This window comes from Pseudopodoces humilis, chromosome 13 (genome assembly GCF_049639895.1).
Source record: "Pseudopodoces humilis isolate 2021_Gansu_Grassland_sample_001 chromosome 13, ASM4963989v1, whole genome shotgun sequence".
Classification (NCBI taxonomy): Eukaryota; Metazoa; Chordata; class Aves; order Passeriformes; family Paridae; genus Pseudopodoces; species Pseudopodoces humilis.
The window spans coordinates 6684369-6705200 of NC_142212.1; the positions used below are offsets into that span (position 1 = coordinate 6684369).

At 56.6% G+C, this 20832-nt stretch overlaps 1 long non-coding RNA gene across 1 annotated transcript; it reads right to left on the minus strand.

Annotated features, from left to right (window-relative positions):
- Nucleotides 1–1874: 1874 nt before the first annotated feature.
- On the minus strand, nucleotides 1875–5442 carry LOC148183215 (uncharacterized). Its single transcript, XR_015773635.1, has 4 exons — nucleotides 5340–5442; nucleotides 2950–3142; nucleotides 2592–2697; nucleotides 1875–2472 (listed from the first exon to the last, which is right to left on the minus strand). It is a non-coding gene; the product is annotated as an uncharacterized LOC148183215 (long non-coding RNA).
- Nucleotides 5443–20832: the final 15390 nt, after the last annotated feature.

Sequence of the window (20832 nt, forward strand, 5' to 3'; positions counted from 1 at the left end):
ATTGGAAGGGGCTGCCTTTCATCTCCTCCACAAGCCACGATTTCACTGTTTTCACTAATGTGACAGATATAACACAAACCTTGAAAGAGTGGCTGAGGCCTCTTGAGAAACCTTGAAGAGCATCGTGCCTGGGGCAGCCCTTGCTGTGTGGGCATTCCTCAGCATCTTTTTCCTCTTCTTCCTCTTCCTCCTCCCCTGTGCTGCTGGCAGTGCCTGCACCCAGCTGCTGCCAGAGGCTGTCACCCATCTCTCAGGATAGTCGGGGACAAAACCAAAACAGCAGATTCCCCAGGGATGAGCCCACCAGTGCAGTCACTGGGGCTCTCCACAGCAGATGTGGTGCAGAACCAGGCCCATCCTTCCAAGGGGGTGCAATGCAAGGAGTGGGCTTGTGCTGGCCTCACCCCAAAGCAGCTTGGCACCCCTCACCTGCATCCCAAGAGGGCTGGGGAGCCTGGGATACAGGATGGAGTCCAGGCTGAGGCCAGCAATCCTCCTCCAGCACCCCAGGGGACAGCTCTGGTGGCTCCTCCGAGGCCGGCTCCCGTGGCACAGGGGCTGCTCTCCGCCGTAGGACCCCGGCGTATTGCACGGCTTCAATCCCTATATGAAGTGGGATGTATAATCACATAGGAATAAAAAGCCATACAAGACGGCAGGCTGTGAGATGCTCCATGCTGGAGGACGACGGGACAGTCCCTCTGCAGTGGCTGCCACGGCCCCCGCTGGCACGGAGCCGGACCCCAGGGAGCCCCCAGGATTCCCCCCAGCCCCTGTATGGGGTCTGTGGGGAGACACAGGAGCCCTGCATCAAACAGAGAAGAGAGGTGACGCGTCAGCCAGGAGAAAGCCTGGGAGGTCCAGAGCCGCTGCAGAGGGAGCCCCAGGAGGTGTCAGCACTTGCTCCCAGCTCTCCCAGCTACCAAGGGCCTCCCACCCCAACTCCCTGCTAGGAGCTGTGACAAGACTTGCTCTGTGCTACACCCAGACCTGCTCCCCTCTCACAGTGCCCATGTGGGAGCATCACCCTGCAGGAGCTCCTCCAGCCTGGGAACCCTCTGCTTGTACCACCATTGTCCCCCAAGGCCTTAGCAGCCCCACCAGGGCAGTGGGTACCACAACCCTCGAGCACCATCACAAACAACTGGTAAAGGGAGAAAAAGGAGCCAGCCCCCTCCATGTGGAGGTCAGGGATCCTTCTCCATCTGACCAGGTAGAGGAGGGCCCAGCAGCTGGAGCGAGCAGTTGCACAGAGCTGTCAGCATCCAGCTGTCAGATCCCAAATCCCCTGGCAGCCCATTAGGAGCAGCTCCTGGCTGCCTGCAGGAGCTCTTGACAGGGGGCCAGGCGCTAGCGTGAACGAGTGTGGATCCTCCTCTAAGGAGGTGGACGTGGGTGGAAGGCAACCAGGGAGCTGTTCCTCCAGTGAGTGCTCACAGAGCAGCACTGGCACAACCCCATGTTCGGGGGTGGCAACCAGGGCAGGCTCCCCTGGGAGCCCACCCAAGCAGTGCTGGGGATGAAGCCAAGTGGTGGCCAGCAGAAAGGGCTGTTTGTGCCACCTCCTCTCCTCCTGCCTTTCTGCTCACACCGCGGCAGCAATTCTGGCATCCGCGGCATGGGAGAGCTGGAGCAGTGCCTGGGGCAGGAGAGAACGGGTGGTGGGTGCAGGCTCATGCAGTGCAGCCCAGACCGAGAAGGGATGGCTCTTCTAGCTAAAAGAAAAAACAAACAAACAAACCAAAACAAACAAAAAACCCACACCACTACCCACCACAAAAAAAAAAAATCCAACCACCCCCCCCCCTCCCCCCAACAAAGTAACAATTCACTCTCTGGTTGCCACACAGCACCAAAAAACTTTTTGCCCAGGAGAATGCAGCCAACCAGCGCCATAGTGTTGTCTTAAGCAACTCCAGAGGGGCTGAGCCACCCCAGAGCCATCAACCTGGGCTCCCCTTAAGCCAGCAGGAGGAATTTCAAGCCTCAGGCTGCCTTTCCATGCCACAGGGTAGCACTGGGAACATCAACACTCTTCCAAACACTCCCAGAAGCCTTCCTCCATCCCCAGTGCCTGGGTTTCTCTAGGGACTGGAGCTGTGCAGCAGGGTGGACTCTCTACATATCCCTCTGGGATGTCCCTGCCCACGCTGAATGGTGGATGGCAGGAGTCCTGAGGAAAGGGTCTCCACGTGTCCCCTCCCTGGGGCAGTGCAGGCAGGGGGCTGCCAGACCCCCAAGGAAGGGGGAATCCATCCACACAGAAGCTTTCTTCAACACAAAACCTGGGGGGGTTGGCTTTCCACATCAGTATTTCCAAGGCTCTCACCCATCTTCCCCAGGAGCTGTCAAACCACATCTCTGCCACGTTTTGGGAGCCTGGAGGGGTCATTCCCACTGTAGAGGGGGACAGCCCTGGCTTTCCCTAGGCCAGGCTGTGCCACGGCATTTGCCAGATCAGGCATTGTGACTCTAAATAAAAAGCATAAATCCCACAGTTTAAGAGGCTTGACCCACCCAAAATCCCCAGCAAAACCCACCCAGGAAGGGAATGGTGTCAGGCATTAGGGTGGCAGGGAGGAGACACTCACAAGTGACCGCACCACTGGAGGGAACCCAGCACCGTGAGGGCAGCGCCGGGTCTGCCATCGCTCCTTAACTGCCTCCAAACCAAGTCAGCAATTGTGGGATCATCAGCTGATGAATTGTAGGAAAAGATGTGTTTGTGAATCACTGCACCCTGGCTGGGTAAGAACACTGCCAGCGCTGTATTTGGGAGCAATTACTCTCCCTGAGAATGTGAATCATTAGGTATAATTACCCTAATAAATAAAAGGAAGATAACTCCAGTCTCTAACCTAATCTAGAACAAGCGATTTTCAAGGAGAGATGTATGAAATAAAACCAGGAGTACAAGACAGAGGGAAAGTAGGAAGAGAGCTTCAAAACCTGGATGTGCCATTGATCCTTCCCACAGCAACCAAGGCCAGCTGGCAGTAGTGGAGTGTCTCCCACAGGTCCTCACTGGAGTTTGGTGGCAGAGAATTTGCCATAGAGGGCTCAGGTTTGGATGCAGCAGGGTTGTCCCTTCCCAAGGCAGCATCCCACCGGAGTACAACTTCTCTTGGCAAAAGTTTCCCTGCTACAAAAATGCAAACAGGTTAAAATAAAAACAAAAAAAAAACCCTAAACATTTATTTTGGAGATGATGGGGGGGGGCAACAGTTACTTGAGTCTAATGAAACCATTTTGCTTTTCCCCTGGGAAACACTGGAATTAAAAAAAAAAAAACACAACAAAAAACTCTAAGCCCACCCCACTCAAAGTTGACATTTTGAAACGAAGCAGCAATTTTCTTCTCCACTTAAAATGTCATCACAGACTTTCGCTGTAAAAAAAAGCAGCTTTCCCTGAGTGACATTTTGAGGGGAAATGTTGATTTAAAACCAGAAGGAAACCCCCAGTCCATGCAATGAGATGTTTCGAGCTGCAGTGATACTTCTTACAGGGAAATTTATATTTTTTTCAGGAAAAAAACAAAAAAACACACCCTCAGCCACACATATTTAGTGGTTTGAACTTCCCACGGGACAAGCCCATTCTCAAGGAGGCAAGACTTTGGAAAAGGATGAAGCAACAGCACTACCCTGTCCTGGAAGAAACAGCAAACAGCATCCCTAATTCTGGGCAAGTTTCCTCAAAAGCTTTGCAAAGCAAAGCAACAAATCAGCAACAGAGTCTGTGTTTGTCCTAGCAGGTGCCAGGCAGGTGGTGCTGGCTCTGTCCTGTCCCTGCAAGATGCCAGTGCAGGAGCTGCTCCTGCCCAGCCCAGCAGTGGGGACGATGCCATGGCCAGGGGGTGCTGGCACCGGAATGGGGAGCCCTGGTGAGCAGTAACAGGGTTTATCCCACAGCTTTAGAGGGGAGAAATTGGATTTAGTCTGTGACTCATGGGAATCCTGCTTGTTCCCTAGGGAGAAAGAGGATTGTGGCTCACTCCTCTGCTTGCAAGAGGGGCTGGGGTCTGTCTGGAGATGCTCCATGAGATGGGGCTGGGCCTGCACTGCCTCTGCCTGGGCTCTCCTGTTAGGTGGGGTTTGACCGGGAACAATCTGTGCTTGGGCTCTCCCTGGGGCCACCGTTATTGCTGCCTGGGTTTTGTTTTTTTTAATAAACCTGTAATATGAGAAGCCTGCCCAGGAGAGCAGAGGGATTATTGGCAAATATCACTTCCCATTTGCCAGGCTTTGAGGGGCTTTAGCCACATGGATTAGCCAGGAACAGAGAGAGGGACACAAACCACTGGGATGGGACACACCAGAACTGAGTCCTTTGAACACAGGGCTGCAGCAAAATCCTGCAGACAAGTATCCTCCAGCCTCCAAAGGAGAGGGCTGGGTGGGAAGGGCTGTGGAATCCTAATTAGCTTTTTGATATTAATGAATTGGCACTGAAGCAAACAAGGCAGCAACAGTGCCTGGCACAGCTCCTGCTGCCACATCCCAGTCCCAGCACTGGGCAGCCTGCATGAGGGGGCTTGGTGGCACAGTCAGGGACATGGGGACCCAAGGAAACAGCAGCAGAGAGGGGGACATGCCACTGTGTGACAGGAACTGCTGGGATGGTGGCACAGAGAGGATGCAAAGCAAGCACGATGTGAGGGTAGGCAGCAGGACACGCCACGGTTTCAGCCACCATCACCACAGCTGACACCAGGACACCACTTGCACAAGGCCACCTCCCCTGCCAGGGGCTTTCTGCAAGGCCAAGGCTGTCACTTCATCCCCAGGTGAAGCCAAGAACCCAAGGACAAGGCATCCTATCACCAGAAATGCCAACAGATGCCTGCTGGTTTGGAGACACAAGGTTTGCAAATAAATCTTTATGCTGGACATCTGTGTCTAAGCCCCTTTTAGGGGCTCCAAAAGATTTTGGGGCATGCAGCAGGCAAGCCAAGAGGAGCCATGGGGTGCAGAGCCCAGGGCCCATGCCAGGGGTGCTGGAGGCATTCTGTAATATTAATGAGAACTATTAATTATTAAATGCTGCTGGGCAGGGAGGGGAAGGAGCCTCACTCTTGCTCAGGAACAGCCAGTGACCAACAACTTCTTGTCTCCAAGGCTGGCAGCTGCTCAGGGAGGCAAAGGGGCTCCCCACACATCACCTGCAGCACTCTGGGTACAAACCTAAGTGCCACCCACCAGCAGCAGCTGAATGCACAACCCGGCCACATTCCCACCACAAGCCACCCCTGAGCTCAGTGTGATGCCAAAAACACGCAGCACGAGCACTTCTGTGCAGAAGCATCACTTCAGGCACAGCTTTTGAGTCCAGCTCACCTCTCCCCTGCCTTCACTAGCATGTCAAGCAACAAGCCCAGCCCGGGAAGACACAAATTCAACCCCAATTCCTGACTAACTTTATTTATCAGCACAGCCCCACAAAACCCACAAACAACACCACACCCTCCCCTCTACCGCTTTAACCTCTTATAAACCCTCCTGGAAAGGCAGGAATCACTGTGTGCTGTGCAGAGCCACCAGAAGTTGATTAAGCCCTAATTAATTGCATTAAGGTCAGCCAATGTACTCTGTTAAGGAAGAAAGCCAATAATTAAACTCCACGTGTGGTGTGCTTCTGCCATTAGCTCCCCGGGCTGCAGCGGCGGCGTCAGGCTCGGCGGGGTTACAGCCAGCGCCGCTCGCCAGCACATGGCGCTGGCAATCGGGGAAATAATTAAGTGCTGGGCATAAAACCATCAGCACTTCAGCGGCCGGGTGACAAAACCCACCCAGCAGGGCTGTCGGCAGCCGGGCCGCTCGGGAGGGGACAGCAGGGGGACAGCGGCTGCATGGGGAGCATCCTCTGCAGGGCACCCAGAGGAGGATGCGGCCGTGTCCGGCCAGGCTGAGCCATCAGCCCGGGGGCTGGCACGGGCCCCTGCCCGGGGAGGGAAGCCCTCCGGGCCCCGACAATGGGGTTTTGTGTAGTCCCGACAAGAGCACCTGCCCCGGCGCTGGGAGCCGGCCAGGGGCACCATATGGAGGGGACCTGCCCCTCGCTGTGGTCTCGGCACGGGGCCAGTCTGGATGGGATGCAGCCCCTGGCATGGAGAGGAGCCCCTGAGCCGGGTGGGACGAGACCACGGGAGCCCAGCACCGCTCCAGCCTGGAAATGTGACCACCAGGTGCAGAGATGGTGGATACAAGGTGGGTGTGAGCTTCACTTTGTTCCTGGCCAGGCCAGGCCCAGGTGCTCCAGGGCCTGAGACACTGAGGGTGCTGCAGGGGAGCCCCAGAGGAGCCCAGCCCTGAGACAAAACCTTGCCTCGCCCTGGGGCTTTGCAGCAGAGCAGGGAATGACAGGACAGCCCGAGGGATGAGAAATGGGGTCCCGCAGCATCTGAGGAGAGGAAGGAGTGTGGGGCATTTGGGGCTCTGCCTCGTCAATCCCTCTCTGGCAGCAAGCTCATTTAAAGCTTTTCTTTGCTCCCAGCTGAAAAACTAAGGCCAAGGTAATCTGCCTGCCTGTCCCTCTTTGTCTCGGGGATAATAGCAGCCAGTGCAGTGTGGAGCCCCCCAGGGCTTTGCAGATTAGAGCTTTCAGAGATGTCTACAGTGAGTGCCTGGACAAAAACGAGAGGTGGTGGAGCGGAGCAGGACGAAGGGGACCTCACAAGGTCACCCACTCCCTGCCTGCCTAACTGCATCTCCCCTCCTTCCCCTGGCACTGGCCAGGTGGGTGATGGGATGGTGGCCAGGAGATGGGTCAAGGCAGAGTGCTCCTCTGGGTGTCCCAGCTCCAAAGGCTGACCTCACTGAGGGCAGTTATGACTATGTCACAGCAGCTTTTTGTTTTATAACTTACACTTTGACGATTCTGATAATTATACATCTGAACTGGGGAGGGGAGGAAAAAGAGACAAAACCATGTAACCTACCACAAAAACCACAACAGTGGGAGCTGCTGCTCCCGTAGTCACAATGACTTCTCTACAAGCCACCTACAGACCCAAAATGACTGGCTGGAGACATGGGAATCGCTGTACAGGGCTGAGCTGCAGCTGGCTTTTCAATAACTCAAAGGGTCAAGACACTGGAGAAAAAAAATCCCAAACTAGTTCCCCTATTTCTCATGAGTTTTGTCTGGCAGGAGGCGTCCCAGCCCCGGCAACGAATATCCGCTCAGGAATGTCTCATGTCTAAAAGCACACAAAAAAAGGGGGGAGGTGGGAGGAAACCCTAGGCCCGGCCTTCTTTCCCCGTGGCCGAGTTCAAGCGGCTTCGAGAGGGCAGGCAGGGGCAAGCAGGGGCTCGCAGCAGTTGTGCTGGGGCTCAGCAGCTCAGAGGCAGGCGGAGGGCAGAGCAGAGGAAGACGCCATCCCTCGTTCATCGCCCTCCCCGACTCTGTTCCCGCTGTGGATGTCCACGGCAGCCCCAGGATGCGGCCGGGCTCCGGCTCCTGATGGTGCCCTGCTCACCCTCCCTCCTTCCCGTCACCGCACACGTCATTGCTCCAAACACAGCCCTTGGAGCCGCCGCGGCCGTACCGACCCCGGTGAGCCGGAGGGGCCCGGCCGGCGCCCCCCACGGGGCTCGGTGCCTTCACCTCCCGCTCCACCCGCGTTTATTTAGTTCATCAAAATCATCGGGTGCCCCAAGCCACAACAGCATCCTGTAAAAACAACTTCCTGGGGACAAGGAAGTGGGCGTTTTGTAGAGCCTCGTGTGTGCGTACCCCCCGAAACACCCCACATGCCTTCTGTGCGCTGCCCACCCCGAGCATCACCTCTTCCCTGCCTTTTAGAGCCAGCCTAGAGATGAAGAAGGAAGCAGGGCAGAGGGGAGACAGAGACACCAAACAATAAATCCATGGCTAAAACCAGTGGTCCTCAAGAGCCCAGCTCTGGGTTGAACAGACCCCATCGCTGCTCTGCCCTTCGGTGTGCCCACACCTTCCCCTGGGCACTCCATCCCCTGGGCGTAGCACCCACGCCGGCTGCCGCCCGGGGTGATCCACAGCATCCCACTGAAATTTTAGCTCCAGCCTCCGTAGCAGATGGAGATAAGGACAAAACTACTCCCTCGCTTATAAACAAGGGGCCAGATTCTGCCGCCAGCATCCGGCAGGCGATACCCGAGCCAGGGAGGCCAAAGCCAGGCACAAAGCGGCTCCGAGCAGGGATCGCAGCCGGGATCCGGCAGCCTGCCCGCGGTACGGGGAGAGGGAAGCACAGAGCAGTCCTGGCTTCTCCGTTTACCTGGGGCTGGTGTGAATCCCAGCAGCGCAGGAGGAGCCACGCAGAGCAAAGGCGGCTCGGGGAAATGGGATCCCCGCCTAGGGACGGTATCAAAGACACATGCAAAAGGGAAAATAAAAGACCAACCCCCTTCCCCCCCTCCCCGTCCCTCATTCCCGTCCCTGTTCCAAACAAAGGCAAACCTGGGCATAGCAGCACACACCTGAAACACAAGCCCCTGAGACCCCAAGTTCCCTGAGACCCTAGGCCGGCCGAAGGCCCCCCCAGCCCCACGGGACCAGAACCACACACAGATCCGAGTGACAGAGGTGCCCAAACCGAGACACGGGGCCCGTGATCAAAATCATGCTGGGAGAAAAACCCACCCTGGGAAAAGCAGCTCCGCGGAGGTACCTGTGTCAGACCGCCAGTGCCCCCCAACCGCGGGCCACCCCAACACTGCCCTGCCTGGGAGGTGACAGGTATTTATTGGGGCGAGCGGTGTCCCCCCGCGCTGGGGACCGAGGCTGGAGGGCGGCGGGGGCTGCCATTGGCTCCCGCACCACCCGGGCAGCATCGCTCTCCAGGGGCTCGCTCTGCCAGGGCCAACTTTACAAGGGAAGCAATTTTTTTTTTTTTTTTTTTTTCCCCCCAGCTGAAACAAAGACGAGGGCTCGAGCGAGCGAGAGCACGGATGAGAAAACAGGAGCGGGGGGGGAGAGTGGGCTGGGAAAAAAAAAGTCCACACAAACCCACGGATCTTGAAACAAGAGGGAAGGATAAAAAAGAAACCAGAGGCTGCAGAGGTAGACGTGGAGATGGGAGGATGGAAAATTGCAGAGAGGGAAGAGGCGGCAGCCGGGAACGGAGCAGGGAGCTCAGCCGTGTCACATGTACCACATCCCCAGAGAGCCACCGGCCACCCCGGTAGCCCACCGAGGCCACCCGGGACGATGCAGTGAGCCTACGGGGAGCCGGTCTCTCGCGGGCCGGGGCTCTGCGGGGAGAGGAGACAAGGGCTCGGCCCCTCAGGACGTGACTCCTGCCTGCCAGGGTGTTCCCCGCTCGACCGGGCTCTCCCCCCAGGCTCCCCCGGCCCCACCAAGGTGGCCAGAGCAGCGACCCCTGGGGAAATGGGGGGGCCACAGCGAGCGGCCGAGGAGTCCCCCCGAGGTGTCCCTCCCCCGGACCCACCTGCCGCCAGGCAGCCGGCGCCCGACCCACGCCCACGCCGGCCCCTGGCATCCCCCGGCCTCGCTCTCCGTGGGCACCCGAGGCGCCCCATCGCCCCGAGCGGTCCCCAGGACCGCCGATCCTCCATCCCGGGGCCTTTCCGCCGCGGCCGGCCCGGCGCCCGCCCCTCTCCCGGCAGGATCCAACCCCGGCTCCGGCAGCAGCGGGGACACCCCCGCTCGGGGCTCCGCCGCTCCCATCCCCGGGGCCGGTGCCGGCCGGGCAGGACCTGGCGCCGCTCCCCGCCGCTCCAGCCGAACGGAGGCTGGCGCCCCTGCCCCGCCGCCCGCTCCTGCCCCCCACCGAGCTCCCCCTGGGCCGGCCGCGCTGCCGGTGCCGCTGCCGGTGTCGGTCCTACCTGCGCGGCGCCGCCGTCCCCGTCTGCAGCCGCCGCCGACTCGCGCTGCCGCGGGGGCGGGCAGCGGGAAGGGGGGGCGAGCGCCCCCTCCCCGCCCCCGGCCCTGCCCGGCACCGGCCCCGGGGATGTGAGTCCGGCCGGGGCTCCCCGCCCCCGCCGCTGCCTCCCCTGCCTTTCCCCCGCCTCCCCCACCCACCGCCCGGCATCCCCTCGGGACCCCCCCCGCTCCCGGGGCCGCTCTGAGCGCAGGAGGAGCCCAGCCCGGGATGGGGACACAGCCCGCGATGGAGGTCACAGCCCAGATGTGGGCCTGGGAGGGAGAGGCACAGGGAGCCCGGGACAGGGATGCCCACCCTGGGAGACAGACCAAAACATCTCAGGCAGGATGGAGCATCGTCACCGTCCTCTTTCCCACTGAGCAGTGTCAGGTCCAGGGAAGGGGCTGTGGCTGTCCCCACACACATGGCAAGGCGTGCTGCATGTGCATGCTGCGCTGGTGATGCAGCTCCAGGCCCTGAGGTGCGCTCAGGTCCCGCAAACCACACACATATGAACGCCCTTCTGTGTCCTCCAGCTGGGTACTGCCGCCTCTGCCAAATGCTCCCAGGCAAGGTGACTGTCACCCACCATCCTGGGTGACACCAACTCAGAGGGGACATTGTGATCGGTGTCACACCCCATCCACATACACACATCCCTCTTTGATACCTCTCAGCTGATTTGGCTCCCTCTTCATCTCTGAGGGCTTGTGCCGAGATGGAAGAAAAATCCAAGGGGAAAGGGCACCCAGGCTTGGTCCCATTCATCCCCTGCTCACTCCCAGCCCCATAATGCTGCTGGCTGGAGCGTGGCACAGGTGCCAGGCTCTGAACCGTGGTGGCACAGGTGGCCTTGGGGCTTGCCCTGGAAAAGGAGGGGATGGGAATGTGGTGTGGGAGCTGTGTCCCACCAGTACCAACTCCCTGGGACATCTTCACCTTAGCACCCTGGATTCGCCCAAGCTCCAGTGCCCTTCATGCTCCCTGTCCCAACCCATGCCATTCCTCTAGCATTAATAAAGCCATTAATTAGTAGATTGGAGATATGGCTCAGAAATGCCACTTTGGAGCGAGCTGGAAGTGCTGCAATTGGGATCACAGCGATAAGCAGGTTCAAGGAGGCAGAAGATAAGTTAATGCCAGGGCCAGTGTTTAATACAGGCAATTCCTCCCCAGGCCATTTCTGGAGCCCCGTGCACAGGCCCGCAAAGAAAAGCAGTGTGAGAGAAGAGCTGGGTCTCTCGGGAGAGGAGCCGGAGCGGGGAGAGCGGAGCCGCGGCTGCCGCGCCGCACAGAGCCGCCTTTCATTACAAAGGGCCGGGAAGCGGCTCCGAACTGCCAGCAGCACTGACACGATGCGAGAGGGGATTTTTCAGGCTGATGCAGCAACAAAGGCAGTTAAATCTAGCCAGGTAAGAGGCTTTCGAGGTTAGCTGGCTGTTCTCACAGCACAGGCTTTCTTTTCTTTTTTGCCTTTTTTTTTTTTCCCCCTCTCTTTCCCCCCTCCTTTTCTAGGGGGAATTATTTTTGGTAATCCATGTGTTGCTGCTCGTTGGGCGCTGGAGCAGAAGTAAGCAGGTAAGCGGCACTTTTATCCCCAGCCCAGCTTCCCATCACGGCCAGGACTCCAGTGAGGGGCTCTGAGCCTCAAAGAAAAGCAGCAAGGCTGGGCCAAGGCAGCTGGAGCAGCGCTAAGATCACAGCAGCTGGGAATTCCGTCTCTTTTTGATTGAAATGATGGCAGGGGGAAGCTACCTGGAGAGGAGCAGCTTCCACAAGCGCCTGCTTCACTGCTGGAGGCTGTGTGCGTTGTCACCGGTGGTTTGGGGTGCCGGTACCCACCTGGAGTCACTCACTGCCTGGCCCTCCTGGCAGGGCAGAGGGGTGCTGGGCATGGGAAAGCCACCCATGACACCCACATCCATCACCCTGCAAGGAGCCCAGCACCCTTGTGTAGGGAGAGGGGCATGATGTGGTCCTAGGGGAGGAGGATGCTCCCATCACTGGCTCTGCAGGGAGTCCAGGTGGTTCAGGCATCTCAGTGGGACCTTGTGGAGACTCAAGCCCAGACCCTGGAGCCTGTTGGAGGCCAGGAGGGTGTTTCTGAAGGGATTTGTGTTTCTAGAGACCTGCATGCCAGCCCCAGTGCTCCCTAGGGAAACACCCTGGGCTGTCCTGGGCAGCTGCCTTCCCACCAGTCCTGCCAGGTGGAGGATGAGCCAGTGGCCTGTGACTCAACACCTCCTCCCAGTGCTTCACATCAGCAGGTGGGACGTGACACGAGCCCGGAGGCTGCAGTGAGCCAAGCCGGCGGGGGCAGCACTCAGAGAGCTGTGCTGCCCTGCAGGGACCCACGGCCCCATGCCATCCCTGGCTCGCGGCCGTGACGGGTGGCCACAACTCATCTCTGTGATGGAGCTTGTCGTTTCATCCTTCTCCTGGTGGCACCTCCTCAGACATCACCCTTCTGAGCTCAGAAGGGGCTGTGCAGATCCAGCTGGTGCAATGGTGTTGTTGCTCCATTCCCTCACGATGCCTTTGCGTCACCCTGGGCCATGTGCCATGCTCGTGCCGGCTGCTTCCTGTAGCTTGTGCCCACACTGTGCTCTGGTTATCGGTGCAATCACCACCACTGAGGTGCTCAGCAGCCTGTCCAGAGACCTGAACCCTGCCTTAGTGTGGGGTGAAGGCAGTTGAAAATCCCTCTTCCTCCCCATCCTCCTCCTCTTCTCCCTGCATCCACCACTGCAACAAGAATAAACCAATTGCACCATTATTCGTTTCATATTTAATAAGGGTTTGAGGAGCAGATCTCCCAGCAAGCCCCTTCTATCAATCAAACCCTCACAGAGTCCCCCTTCGCGCCCGCCTTTCTAAGAAGAAAGAAAACAAAATTGGTCTAATTTATTATTCATTTGTTCATTAAGTCTGTATTAACCAGATATATTATAAAGGAAAACAGGATTGCGCCTTTTGATCAGCAAACCTCAGCTCATGAATATCCATGAGGCTCCCCCCTACCCCAGCACCTCTCCCGTGTGTGGAGCAAGCCGATGGAGGGTGTCAGTGGTGGGTGCTGGCACCGGGCTGGCTCCTGGCACACCACAGAGCTGGGAAGCCGCTCTCAGCACTCTCTGCCTGCAGAGCATTGGGGATCAGCTGTGCCATCCCACGGCACTCCAGAGCTCAGGTCACTCATGGCTGCCCACAGCTGGGAGGGAGAGGCCGCGCCCTGCTGGGTGCAGGAGGCTGTGGGGACATGCTGGGGGGCACTGGGGTGATGGGCTCCCCTCTCTTCCTGCCTGGGGCTGAGCAGGAAGCCGAGCAGGTGGTGTTTCCGCGGTGTGAAAAAGCAGCATATGTCCCTGGATCCCTGGCGCGTGGCGGCGCCGCCGATGCCCGTGACTCCCCTGATGCTGTGGGGAGACACAGAGGGACCCCGAGGTGCCAGTGCAGGACCAGCACAGGACTGGAGCAGCATGTATCCCTGCTCCCTGGGTATCCTCCATGAACCCCTTGGTCCATCCTAGGGAGGACGGGCCAGGGCAGGATTGGAACCCCGGGATATGTTGCAGGGACTGGCTGGCACCGGGTCATAAGCTCATGGTGATATTCACCCAGAGCCAGCAGGATCTCGGGCAGCAGCAGAGCATGGAGAGCCACGTCCCAGCCCAGCAGGATGGTGAATCCCAGCCCTGCCCAAGAGCTGCTGCACCCTGCAGCAGCAGTGAGCGTACACGGAGAAATGCCACATCCGCATGGATGTCCATGCACTCATGCAGTCCAGCCAGACCTGAAAATAGGTTGGTTTAAAAAATGCATCACTTTGAAGTTATGTAAATGAAAGGCAGAGGCAAACAGAGCATGCTGGCAAAAGGGTTTCCAATTTTTTTTTTTTTCCTCCTCGTCAGCTTCCTCTGGTTAAAATTGGGTTGCAATTCATTAATAAAGGAACAGTTGTACTGAATAAGCTCCCGTGCTTAAATCAGGACAGAGAAGCGTAATTAACCCAGCTCCAGTCTGATGTGATGGAAGAGGAAAATGCTCTTCTGTTTTGGTCCCTTCTCTTAAAAGCCCGCTGCGTTCTCCCGGCCTCTTGGGAATGGAGCTGAGCTTCTTATTTAAAAATGAAGCTCGCAGCCTGACAGAGCGGGTTCATGTATATATATATAAAAGCTGTCATGATGATATTTTATTCATACCCCTCTTCCCCTTCCCTTTGCTTGGAAAATCCAGGAGCAGCCAGCAGGCAGGGTGGAGAGAGAGAAAGCAAGAATCCCCTTTTAAAAGTAAATTACAGATGCAAGTCACATTAGTTGAAGCCCCACGAGGCGGCAGATTCCTGAGTACCAGGGCTGGCCCCGGCGGCTTGGCCAGCCCAGACCTGGCACAGCAGCTCCCCAGCCCGAACGCCACCCGTGAGAGAGCAGGAGGGGACAGGCTGGGGGTGGCACCACTGCTTTGTACAAGACGAAGATTTGTCCTCACTCCTCCAAACGGAGCTATCACCTAGATCACAGCCTAATTAAGGGCCACAAAGGGCTCCCGCTGGCAGGTCCTATAGGTGGGATTCAGCCCGTTGTCCTGGGCTCAGGGTGAGGGGATTCCTTCTCCACCGTTATTTCTGGGGCTGAATTCCCACCTTTCCCCGCAGCAGTTTGTCTGGATGAGCCAGACGCTGTCCGGCCACTGTCGAAGCGGCACGTGGCTCTGCATGTTGATGGAGCATCCCTGCGGCTCGGCTCTGCCTGGCCATGCTCCCCCCCTTCCTCCGCCGCTTCCTCACCTGCTGTAAAAATCGCTGGCTGGCTGCATGGCAAGGCAAATTGTATTTTGGGTGGTCTTTGGGTGGGGAGGAGCTGCCCACAACAAGGGTGTTTGATTTGCTGCGCAGAGCAGGGAGTCTGGTGAAGCAGAGCAGGACAGAGGGGTCTATTGAAGCTGGGAATGCTGCAGGACTGGCTTGATGTGACAGACAGATGCTGAATTACACACGGCACCAGCCACAGACCCATCAACATCTCCTCTGCCCCTGCTGAAGCTACACTGTGTCACCTGTCACTGTCCCTGTGTCACCTGGGGTGAGCTGAGGTGAATGAGGGGTGCAGGCAGTGTGGGAACACCCCCGCAGGAGCTGCCCTGAGATGGGGACACACAGAAGGACCTGTGCAATGGGGAGCAGTTCCCCTGTGCCACAGGGCTGCCAGTTACCACTGAGCTGCAACAGGGGTGGCACTGCTCCATGGCACCGCTCCCCCCCTCCAGCAGGGACCTTCCTGGGGACCTTCTCCATGTTTCTTCTGCTTTGCTCCCAATCCCTGCCCATGTCCATCCCTTGTTGCTCTACCCCAGGGGATTTTGAGGCTTTAACAGCTTTATTAAAACTAACAGATTGGTTCCCAGAGCACAGGGATGCTGGACCCTGCCATGAACCCATCAGACACCCCCATGAGTGGCTGTGCCAGCACCGCTGGGCACAGGCGTGGAGGGAACAGGGGCATAGCCAGGGCTCATCCTGCCCTGCCACACACCAGAACACCTGGAAATCCTTGGTAGGACAAACTAAATCCCTGGGCTGAAGGAGATGTGGGTGATGCCAGCCAGCCGTTTTGTAGCAGACATGTTTCTGGTGAGGAGAAAAAAAAAGAAAAATCAGTGTTTGTTTCTTTCTGAGAAGATTGCTCTCTGCGCACTCCTTGTATTTAGTTATTATTAAAGGGTTGTTTTGCTGTCAGTGAAAGCCTGCAATTACGGGCTCTCTCTTTTTTTTCCTGGCTGTCACTATTCCCCATGAAAGCATTGCCCACAATTTTAGCATTTCTGCATTTCAATGTAAAGAAAAAGAAATTGAGATTTGGGCTGACACTTTCCATGCGCACATGGCTGGTTTCAACCTCCTCTGATTATCCCCCCCACCAAAAAACATCATTTTGGGGGTTCAGACCAGAGCAGAATGTAGCTGTGCTCTAGCAGAGGCTCTTTGGTCTTTACCCCCTTGCTTGTTCAACCCATATCCAGGCAAAAAGCTCCCAGGAATCCTACCAGTGCCAATGCTGTGGTCAGAAAACCAACACCACCTCACATCCTGCTCCCATAAGTGTGCTGTGCAGAAAAAAGTATACTATTTTCACTGAAGATACTTTAAAATGTCCCTTGGACAAATAATTCATGGCTGATGTCTGGAAGCACACTTGGTGCCCTGTATCTGTCTGCGCCAGCTCCGCATTTTGCCTTCCGCACCACAGATCCCTTCCCTGACCCCATGAAACATGGAATACCCCCAGCCAGAACCAGCATCCATTTGGAGCCAGGGATGCAGCAGATGAGGCAGACTTGGCTCTGCTGGAGCCCAAATCCTCAACATTCCTAGAGGAATTCCCCCAAAGTTCATGGGGACACTTCTCCTCTCTCCGAGCCCTCCTCCCTGGCTGTATCACCACTAATCTAATGTGGCTAATTTTAAACGAAGCTGCCCTCCCTTGACATGCATCTCCCCGTGGCATTGAAATTAAATGTAGGCTGTAATTTGGCATTTGAGAAGCGAAAGGGATGGTGGCCCTAAGGGAAAAGATAACAGCTTGGCTGTTTGTGTTAAATAGCTGTCTGCGAGCTTCAAACTGCAGCCGGAGATTCAGCTCACCGCGGGCAGGCTGCCAGCCCCCAGCCTGCTTTTTGGCTACAGCTCCTTCACAGCAGGAAGCTCAGAGGGGGGATCTCAGCCCCGACCCCCCCATTACATCTCACAGGGCATCTGCTTTTTCCCCACCCTCTGTGGCTTCTGCTAAAACTGTCTGGCAGGCTCCTCGCTCCAGGGGCCACGGCCACCAGGAAAGCACCAGGGATGGATGCACAGCCACGGGCAGGGAGAAGTGCACTCCTTTGGGGCATTCTGAACCTGGCATGGGGCAACACAGGCTGTTCCTGTGTTCTGTGCTGCACCTTGTGAGGTGGTGGCAGCCCATCAGGGACATCCCTGCCAAGTGCTGCACCAGTGTGGATTTGCAGCTGGCGATGCTGGGATTTGGCCTCAGTGAGGCACAGAGGTCTCTAGATTGGCTCCAGACCCCAGCTCTCCTTGCAGAGGAAAGCTGTCTGCCACCTGAGGACTTTGCTTTAAATAAAAGTTTACTTCGCTCAAATCCAATGTTTCTCTTGGCCTGAAACAAAAATTAATTTTAATTTCAAGATCACTATTTTTTTTTTCCATATTTTAATGGATGCTGTTAATAAAAGGGAGACTTTGAGATAGCAATTTCCAGCAGCAGAACATGCCTGTTTTGGGGGCAGTTTGTTTTAAACTGGAAAAATTTGCCAAGGCAGTGGGAATTTTCCTGGGCTCCTAGGTTGCTCCCAGTCACCTGTGCAGGGGACACCGGGGCAGACAGGGGATGGAAGAGGCAGATGTCCCCGTGGCCGAGGCCAGCTGCAACCCAGGGATGGGGCTCCCCGATGGGATGGTTACCTGGTGCACCCCACAGCCCTTCTCCTTCCCAGCCCACCCACCTCCATCCCTCTGCCCTCCTTACCCGCACCCACTTACCATTTCCCAGGAGCTGCTTGTCCCTCCCAGCCCTTTGTACCGCTTGTCTCCATCCTCCCCTTTGTTTAGCATTTTAATTATTTTAATTACCTTGTTTGCCAGCTTATCGCGGCGCTCAAACCCATCTGTGTGCGCGCGAGCAGACACAGACTTTTATCTGCAGCCCGCCGTCAGCCCCATTAGCATTTTTTACTCCGGCTTTGGTGGAGGAAAGGAGAAATTAGCATTTCTGCCTGGGCCGGTGGGGCTGGCACGGTCGTCCCTCGCCTCGCAGGGTCACTTCATTCTTCCCAGAAGAATGGGACTAATTTATCTCCCCCTTCCTCCTTGTATCCATTTCAAATGAGAGATTAATATAATGACAAACATAAAGCCCGAGCTAGGGCAATGCCTGAGCCCTGCCATGGGGTTTTCCCCCGCCAGGGAGGCAGGCAGTGGTGTTCAGGTGAGGTGGATGCTGTCCCCTTGGGTCGCCAGGAGCAAGGTGCCTTTGGAAAAAAAGCTTCTTCCTGTTGAATTTGGATGCTAAAATGCTGCTTGGTGGTGGAGACAGGCGGCAAAGGCAGGGATGCTGGACCCAGCTGTGAGTGGAAGGGGATGGGGACGTGGCTGGGGGCTTCAGGCTGTGGTTAAAACAGCCATGCTGATGCAGTGGTAGGTGCTTTCCAGGTGGGCTGCATGGCTGGAGCCCCCCACTCTCCTTCAGGGATAAATGAGAGATCTCACTGCTGGAAACCCTCTCCCAGCATCCTCTTAGCACTACTTAAATGTCTCTCCCAAAGAGGCCCAGCCACCAATAAATCTGTATCAGCTCACCTTCAAACACACTTCGGTGCCCTATTTTCTCTGCACAACAACAAATTAACAGCCCCAGTTTTGGGAATGACTGCCAATCCCCCCAGCAGGGCTCCCCTGAGTGACCCAAGACCCCTTTTTACTTCATGGAAGCGATGCTGTAATCCTGCTGTGAGCTGCACCTGGAGCCCTGCCCGTGGGGAGGGGGTGCAGTGAGGGCAAGGCTGGGTGAGCTGTGGTCCCCTATGGAAAGCTGGGTTGCCAAGGGTGTTCATGGATACTCAGCTGTGCCCTGGTGTGAGCAGGGTGGGAAACATCCTGTGGAGCTGGGCTGGGCAGCCAGGAGCTCCACCTCAAATAGGACATCTGTAGGCAGGACACCTCCTGGAGAAAGAGCACCCCGTGGAGACAAGATGTTCCATGGAAACAGAAATCCTTTTGGAGAGAGGACATGTATCCAGGTCAGGAAAACCCTTGGGGACAGGATGTTCCTTAGTCACAGGACCTCAATTTAGGACAGGGTGTTCTTTGGGAACAGCACCCCTGTCCATGACAGGACATCCCTTGGGAACAGGATCCCCTGTTCCAGGATAAGAATGCCTCTTTGGGACAAGAGTCCCATCCAGGGCAGGATGTTCCTTTGGGACAGAAATCCCCTTAAGGACAGGCAGGATACCCTTAGAGGACAGGCCAGACCCTTTGCTGCCAGGGCAGCAGCCAGGACCCTCAGATCCCCCCAACATCTGCTTCTAAACTCTCCTTTAAACACTCAACACACTTCAGTGTATGAATAAAGGGTCTCACACTTCTGACTAGAGTCACCAGGAAAAGTGGGGTGAATTAACCAAATTCCAGAACAGAAGAAATCTCCTAAAAGCCTGCACACCTTTCCTGCACCCAGCAAAGTCCTTTAAGACCCAGGAAAGGCAATAAAGGCCAATTCACTGTTTCTAAAACTGTTAAACAAAGGAGTCAGAGACAAAAGGATCCATCAGCCCAGAGAGTCTTGAGGGAAACATGCAGGGACAGTGACCATGGGACCCACCATGTCTCGCCACCACAGCCTGCCTTGGGAAAGCCAGTGTTTTGCTGAGGTTTGGGCTGCAAAACTTAACAAGGAAGGAATTCAAAAGAGAAACTTCACTAAAATAGCTTTAGGAAATCATCCCACCAAAGGGATGGGATTGGGAACAAAGGAAGGCAGAGGGACCAAACCCAAGGCAAGGGAATATCAGGACACGGCACCGTTCAGTGAATGTGCTGAGGTGATGAGGAGGGGGTAAGGAGGAAGGACTGCCCGACTGCCTCAGCACAGCCTGGTGCCACTTGCTGGCAAGGCCAGGCTGGGCTGTATGGTGTTGGTGGTGGCACTGCAGGGCAGGTGAGAGAAGAGCACCAACCCCACAGTGCCCAGCCATACCATGCTGTGGGAGACAGCCACTTCCTTCTCAAGCCTGTCATCAGCTCTGTGCTCCACTGCTGCTGGAAAGCACGGCAGATTCGATCTATAATTTACAGGGATATCCATCTGGGAAGTGGCTTGACAAGCCTGGGAGAGCAGCATTGCCCTCCTGGCTCCTGCTCTTCTCTTAATTTAAAAATTCTTTACATTGAGGCATGGTATGAGTAAGGGCCAGTGACAGGCACCATCCCGTCCCTACCCTGTCACTGCCTGCTTGGCTTGCCACAGCCGGCCCTTGCACGCTGCTTTCTGCCTCCCCAGGACAGTTTGGAGGTGTTGACTCCCGCACCTTTAACTCAGATGCTCGGGACAGGCTTTCTTAGGGAGCCCCCAGAGATGCTGCAGTTACCAGGGCTGGGCTGGATGATGCTGGTTGCTGTGGAAACAGCAGGGCTGGATCCAGGGACCACAGCATTTTCCCTGCACCTGGGACCAGCTCCTCTCACCTAGTTTGCAGCTGGAGAGTGCAGGATGCAGGAGAGCTGTTCTGGTGGCACTGGGCTGTTCCCAGCCCCATTTTCCTCAGGGATCAATGGGCTTATCCCCTCTCACGTGTGTGTGTGTGTGTCATGCTCCCTGGGGAGCCTCCATGCTTTGGGCCTGGCCCACCACCTCTCCTCCAGCCATTCCCCCAGGAACTGCAGGGCACAGCCTGGCAGCTTCAGGCCACCACATCCCAGGAAAGCCTTTTGCACCAGCACCATGACTTCATTCAAGCAGTGCACCAGCACAGGCTCTCCTAAACGTCACCCAGACCTGGGGGGGGGTGGGACACAGCGGGACAAGCCACACAGGGTCCTCCTTAAGCGTAGGCAAACCCTGCCATCAGCCAGGCAGGTGCCACTGTGTGCCAGGCTGCCAGCCATCCCAGGCTCATCCCCGCTCCACTCAGGGGCAGCTCAGCTCATCATAGGGATGCCAGGATGATGGAGTATCCTGCTGGAGTAGAGGAAGCCAGGTAAACCTCTCCATCCATCAGGGCCCCCACTTTCTGCCAAGCACATTAGGGGATAATTAAGTAAAAATAGGTCTTCCGACCAGTGTAGCTCATTAAGGGCTAATTAAGTTAATTAGTGCCAGGTGTGGATTGCAGCGCTTGCGCGTGTGGCTGTTGTTTGCTGTAATTGCATTTTCTCAGCAGCTTCCTCCGCCAGGCTGGAGCGCTGC